This window comes from Salmo salar, chromosome ssa05 (assembly GCF_905237065.1).
Source record: "Salmo salar chromosome ssa05, Ssal_v3.1, whole genome shotgun sequence".
Classification (NCBI taxonomy): Eukaryota; Metazoa; Chordata; class Actinopteri; order Salmoniformes; family Salmonidae; genus Salmo; species Salmo salar.
The window spans coordinates 23435727-23441356 of NC_059446.1; positions in this window are offsets into that span (position 1 = coordinate 23435727).

Sequence of the window (5630 nt, forward strand, 5' to 3'; positions counted from 1 at the left end):
ACACAATCGCGTTCGAATGGAACTGGATCAAGTGGGCGGGGCTACATAAGGTGAATAATGATAATGCTGAAAATTATGTTCCATCTACCTCCATAATGAATTGCTGTGCTGTAAATCCATGCTTGAAAAATAAAGTATAAAAAAAATATATACAGCATATATATTTGATCTCAGGGATGGTCAGTCCTTGCATCCATAGCGCTGTCCATGAATTTGAGTAGTTGCATTTCTTCAGCCCCATTCCTCAGTTGTTTACCAAAACAGTTCACTCCGACTATCCTTGGTAGCTATGGCGCCGTGTGTGTTTATATGGGATTATCCAATTGTGAAACATTACTACAAAGGAATCTGACAATTAAATTATTTTATTGTTTGTGTGTGACAAAGATGATTAGTGATTAAGGCAGTAACCTAGCCTGTTAACGTTATCTTGCTGCTACTAGTGGAAATCATTTCAGCTAAAAGTAAGCTATAGAGATTTGAAAATGTTTTTGCTACCAAAAACTTTCAGACAAAAACTTTCAGAATATTTAAAACGAATGAGAAAAGAAGCACAAAGAAATTCGCTGTTGAAATGTATCAGAGTGCAGCAATGTCCATCTGTCAGTGTGGAGAACGACAAGTCTCCGAGGACAGGTCGTTCATTCGCCGAGACGGACGAGCCCCCGTTCGCTGGTTCTAGAGAAGTGGGCGAACCGGAGGAGTCTGAGCCATCTACTTCCGCCGATGATGATAGCTCTCTGGGTGGACAAGAACAGGTGGTTGCACCAGGCCTAACCACACCTCCAAACAATGACGGCGGATATCCTACCTGTCACGTCCTGACCAGTATAAGGGGTTATTTGTTATTGTAGTTTGGTCAGGGCGTGGCAGGGGTGTGTTTGTTTTGTGTTATCGGGGGTTTTGTGTATGGTTCTATGTTTTTGTATTTCTATGTTTTTTCTATGTTGTGTATTTTTTTGTGTTGGCCTGGTATGGCTCTCAATCAGGAACAGCTATACATCGTTGTTGCTGATTGGGAGCCATACTTAGGTAGCCCTTTTTCCACCTGTCTTTTGTGGGAAGTTGTTCTTGCACTGCTGTATTTTAGCCTGCAATACTGTTTAGCTGTCGTTCATTTTTGCGTTTTCTTGTTTTGTGTAGTGTTCCTAATAAAGTAAATATGAGCATTCACGTACCCGCTGTATTTTGGTCTACTCACTACGATGGCTGTGACACTACCGTCTAGGACCCGGACTCAGATTCGTCGCTCCCCGTCCTCGATGACAGTGGTGCTGTTGCTGCTAAATCCAACTCCCAGGCAAAAAACATAAAAGAGTGGCTAAACTATACGAATGGATCTTTACGGGGTATGTTATTACAGGCTGGGCTACATCAGGATAAAGGAATGGGAATTTCACAAGAGATGAATGGCAATGAAATAGGAGTATGGCGAACGGGGAGAGAGTGGAGAGACCACGGGTTGTCTATTCCCAGCAAAATGACGCAGCCTTTTGTTTTTGCGGCAAACTTTTTTCACAACTGCAAATCTGCACTGGTCAGGGATGGAACCAGGGACTGGAAGAATCTGTGCAACCTCCGCTCGCATGGGAAGTCGCTTGACTACCTAGATAGTTTCCAGAGGTGGAAGGAGCTGGAGATCAGGCTGGTGTCCAAGCAAATGCCCAAGCCTAACGGGCTATGGACAGACAGACTCCACTGGCAGCAGGTACTGCAGAGGCTCACCCAGAATATTGCGCTACATGGGACCACCGACAGGCTGAATGAGCCTAATAATGGGAACTTTCTGAAGACGTGGCAACGCTGGGTATCTTTGATTGAATCATGAAGGCGCATGTAAGGAGAGTACAGTCCAAAAGAAACGTGTATTACCTCGGTAAAATAATCAAGAACGAAATCATTGACATGCTTGCACAAAAGATACAGCAGACGGTGTGCAGTGAGCTAAAAGCATCCAAATATTTGTATATAATTTGCACACCAGACGAGCAAAACGGAGCAGATGGTCATGGTGGTGAGTTATGTTTCAACTGAGGGTGATGGGTCAGTGCACATGAGAGCACTTCCTGGGGTTTAGTGAACTGCTTGACACAATGGGGGCGAGCATGACTGAGTTGCTCATCTTAAAACTACAGAAACATGGCATCGCCAACTTGGACATAAGAGGGCAGGGGTATGACAACGGGGCAAATATGTGGGGGAGGCACAGCGGAGTTCAAAAGAGAGTGCAGGATATCAATCCGAGGGCCTTTTTGTGCCATGCAGTGCGCACTCGCTGAACCTGGTTCTCTCTGATGCAGCATCGTGTTCCTTGGAGGCGGCTGAGTTTTTTAACAGCATCCAAAAGATGTATACATTTTTATCCGATTTATACACCGCTGGGATGTGCTGAAAAAGCATGTAAATGACGGACTCACAGTAAAACCCCTCAACACCACGAGATGGGAGAGCCAGGTGGAGGCTGTGAAACCCGTGCGTTACCAACTCGGGAAGATCATGCCCTGTTGTCGATCGCCACCAACACCAAGCTCACAGGCAGCTGTGGTGCTAAAACGAGGTTGGAGGCAAACAGCATTGCCACAAAGATGAACAACTTTGGCTTCATGTGCGCAGTGGTCGTTTGGTATGACATCTTGTTCGAAGTTAACATCACCGGTAATAGTTTGAGTTTTAACCTTTCACAAGCAGTGGCTCAACTGAACTCAACCAGGGTGTTGATCCTCCCAGGCTACTGCTCCGATGCAGCTTTCGCTGGCGCATTAGCAAGTGCAAAAGAGTCAGCTGAGGAGATGGGTATTGAGCCCTGTTTCCCAGTGCAGCCCACGGTCCATGACAGGAAGAAGAGTTGTCTGTTTGGCTATGAGTGAGAGGATGAGCCTGTGACTGACCCTCAGCAGAAATTGAAATTACATTTCTTTAATCAGATTCTTGATTCTGCTATCCAGTCCGTAAACAAGTCATTTACACAGCTCGAAGAGCACGCAGTGTTTTCAGCATCCTGTACAACATCCCCACCATCAAGGACATGGACACTGCAGAGCTTATCAGGGACTGAGCAAAACTGGAGAGGGCCCTAACGTACGGGGATTCGGACATCAAAGCAAAAATGCTGTAATGAGCTCAAAGTTTGAGCAGGAGACTGGAAAGTGAGGTAAAACCACTTGACGCACTGAAGACTGAATGGTGCTGGCTGCCGTTTTATGGGCTCTTAACCAACCGTGCTATTTTGTTTGTTTTTTCACATTGTTTGTAACTTATTTTGTACATAATGTTGCTGCTACCGTCTCTTATGACCAAAAAGAGCTTCTGGATATCAGGACAGAGATTACTCACCTTGAACTGGATGAAGAATTTTTCTTTAATGAGTCGGACGAGAGAGATTTACTCCAGACAAGGCCCTCATCCCCGTCATTCGCATAGGAGCCACAGATATCACGGAAGGAGGTCGGGGTCCCTTGAGAGGATACGGCGGGGAGTGGCTAATCTGCCTTTTCCATTGCTCCTATTGGCCAACGTACAATCGTTGGATAATAAAGTGGATGAACAACAAGCATGTGCATCCTACCAACGAGACATTAAAAACGGTAATATCTTATGTTTCACAGAGGCTTGGCTGAACGACGACGTGAATAACATACAGTTGGCGGGTTATGCACTATCGGCAGGATAGAACTGCAGCCTCTGGTAAGACAAGGGGTAGGGGTCGATATATTTGTAAACAGCTGGTGCACGATATCTAAGGAAGTCTTGAGGTTTTGCTCGCCTGAGGTAGAGTATCTCATGATAAGCTGTAGACCACACTATCTATATTCTTCGTAGCTGTCTATTTACCACCACAAACCGATGCTGGCACTAAGACCACACAATGAGCTGTATACGGCCATAAGCAAAAAGGAAAACGCTCATTTAGAGGCAGGGAAACTTAAATCTGTTTTACCTCATTTCTACCAGCACAGACTGGAATATATTCTGCAATTCTTCCGATGGCATTGAGTAGTACACCACAGTCACTGGCTTCATCAACAAGTGCATCAATGACGTCGTTCCCATAGTGACTGTACGTACATACCCCAACCAGAAGCCATGGATTACAGGCAACATCCGCACTGAGCTAAAGGGTAGAGCTGCCGCTTTCAAGGAACAGGACTCTAACCCCGAAGCTTATAAGAAATCCCGCTATACCCGCCGACGAACTATTAAACAGGCAAAGCGCCAATACAGGACTAAGATCGAATTGTAGTACACCGGCTCTGACGCGCGTCGGATGTGGCAGGGCTTTCAAACTATTACAGACTACAAAGGGAAGCACAGCCGTGAGCTGCCCAGTGACACGAGCCTACCAGACGAGCTAAATTACTTCTATGCTCACGTCGAGGCAAGCAACACTGAAACATGCACGAGAGCACCAGCTGTTCTGGATGACTGTGTGACAACACTCTTGGTAGCCGATGTGAACAAAACCTTTAAACAGGTCAACATTCACAAAGCCGCTGGGCCAGACGGATTACCAGGACGTGTACTCAAAGCATGTGCAGACCAACTGTCAAGTGTCTTCACTGACATTTTCAACCTCTCCCTGACCAAGTCTGTAATACCAACATGTTTGAAGCAGACCACCATAGTCCCTGTGCCCAAGGAAGTGAAAGTAACCTGCCTAAATGATTACTGCCCCGTGGCACTGTCGGTAGCCATGAAGTGCTTTGAAAGGCTGGTCATTGCTCACATCAACAGCATCCTCCCGGACACCCTAGACCCACTCCAATTCACATACCGCTCCAACAGATCCACAGATGATGCAATCTCAATCGCACTCCACACTGCCCTTTCTCATCTGGACAAAAGGAACACCTATGTGAGAATGCTGTTCATTGACTACGCTCAGTGTTCAATACCATAGCGCCCACGAAGCTCATCACTAAGCTATGGACTCTGGGACTAAACACCTCCCTCTGCAACTGGATCCTGGACTTCCTGACGGGCTACCCCAGGTGGTAAGAGTAGGCAACAACATGTCTGCCAAGCTGATCCTTAACACTAGGACCTTCAGGGGTGTCTACTTAGTCCCCTCCTGTATTCCCTGTTCACCCACGACTGCGTGGCCAAACACAACTCCAACACCATCATTAAGTTTGCTGACGACACAGCAGTGGTAGGCCTGATCACCGACAACGATGAGATGGCTTATAGGGAGGAGGTCAGAGAACTGGTAGTGTGGTGCCAGGACAACAACCTCTCTCTCAATGTGAGCAAGACAAAGGAGCTGATTGTGGACTACAGGAAAAGGCGGGCCGAATAGGTCCCCATTAAAATCGACGGGGCTGCAGTGGAGCGGGTCGAGAGTTTCAAGTTCCTTGGTGTCCACATCACCAACAAACTATTATGTTCCAAACATACCAGACAGTCGTGAAGAGGGCACGACAAAACCTTTCCCCCCTCAGGAGACAGAAAAGATTTGTCATGGGTCCCCAGATCCTCAAAAGCTTCCACAGCTTCACCATCGAGAGCATCCTGACCTGGTATGGCAACTGCTCGGCATCTGACCGAGCTACAGAGGGTAGTGCGTACGGCCCAGTACATCATTGGGGCCAAGCTTCCTGCCATCCAGGACCTGTACAATAGGCAGTGTCAGA